This window comes from Lactuca virosa, chromosome 7 (genome assembly GCF_052849685.1).
Source record: "Lactuca virosa cultivar CGN04683 chromosome 7, Lactuca_virosa_CGN04683_v6, whole genome shotgun sequence".
NCBI classification, from domain to species: domain Eukaryota; kingdom Viridiplantae; phylum Streptophyta; class Magnoliopsida; order Asterales; family Asteraceae; genus Lactuca; species Lactuca virosa.
In genome coordinates, this window is record NC_136432.1 from 93,151,625 (window position 1) to 93,153,460 (window position 1,836).

Sequence of the window (1,836 nt, forward strand, 5' to 3'; positions counted from 1 at the left end):
GAACAATCATTCCAACCCTGATCGAGTATCCTCTAAATAATACTCTTGCATAGATCCCGACGAAGATTCGAAATGATAACGGTACGCGTGGAACCCACTCTGCAAGATGCGTCCCTCTGTGGGTTCATCAAGGACCTTTTGGCATGCAGGATGGCATATATGATCCTTGATAATCCAAACACTAGCAGAAAAACCGACCCGAGGTCTGACTTATCCAAACTCACTCACAATTCCCAAGCGGTACGTATTCCAAACATCCACCTAATAGCATAGAAGATGACATACCTGCAACATCTGGAGGAATACTGATCCCCTTCTGCTGACATGACCAACCCCGCTACCCTGTAGCAGCCTAAACCCTTGGAGTGACAAACTCCCTCGTGTACTTTCTCGTACGCGCTGCACTGACCCAGACCCTGCTGGCCTTTCACCCGATGATCAAAAGTCATGGGTCTCTTCCCGGGACCCTCTACTATACGCACCTGGCACGCACTTCTCCTTCCGGGGTGCTCCCAAATCGATCCCGCATCTGGAACTCTTGGAAATCATATCCTTCAGGGTCTGCAACACTGGAACATCCTCTGTCCCCAAACTGGGTCACAAACTCTTCCCTGAAGCTTCTTAGATTCTCCAAGACTCTCACTGATTCGAGTATGGATCTTGTGCTTTCAGTAGTACGGGCCCAATACTACCTTCCACACCTATCCATACTTTCCTCAGCAATCCTCCTGAATCCTCCAAGTTACTTCCTCAAACTGGTAAAACCAAGTCTAACTGAGCCTCACTACTAACCCACCAAAACATATCCTTGGCTTTCCTAGGTTCCCGTACTCACCCAGTCCTCAGCTGCTGAAAGATTCCCAGTAATGTCAACTAGCTACCTCATGAACATAGCTAGCTAACATTACTAAGAGTCCCACATAGCACAAAGCAAGCAACATTCAGACAATAGAAAATCTAACCATCATATTCCAATCAAATCATTCTATCCTCTAATCAGGAATCTGCACATGCACTTCAAAGGCTCATACAATCAGGCATAACCTAAACAGGCTATCCTATTACTGACTGGTTAGTACTAGCATGCAAGTCTACAAGCACATACAACAGGCATATAAGGCATCCTCCTAGATCCTTAGCCCTAATCTAGCATGCAATTCTCATAATCATATCATATCATACCATAACATAACATGTATGGGTATCTTGGGGAAAACTTACTTGAGCTCAGCTGATTGCACACATCACACACTTTGTTCTTCTCAAAGTTCTTTTCTCTTTTCAGATTCTTTTCAACTCCTTTTTAGAAAATGGTTTTACTTTTGAAAATTTTCATACCAAGCCCTTAGTTTGAGTTCAGACACACCCGAGAGTATGTCCGAATCCCTCAAACCAAGGCTCTGATACCAACTTGTAACATCCCAAAATTCAAGGCCAAAAATTTCGTTATAATTAAGTAATTATATAAAACCATCAGCATAAAAACATTCATAATAATATTTCGTGTCAAACCAAAGTGTCAATAATCAAAACATATTATCATAAAACCATATCAGAGTGTAATCCCAAGTATCTCATGTGCGGAAACATAGTGTGATGCGCTGCGATCAAGCCGGCTTCTTTCCTTTAAAAACGAGTACCTGAAACCAAAACTAAAAACCGTAAGCACGAAGCTTAGTGAATTCCCCCATCATATCACATACCATACAATCACATAGCATACATACTGCCAGGCAATTCTGGGGTGCTGACCTACCCGTGTCAAGCCATTCTGGGGTGCTGACCTACCCGTGTCAAGCCATTCTGGGGTGCTGACCTACCCTTCGGTCCTAACAT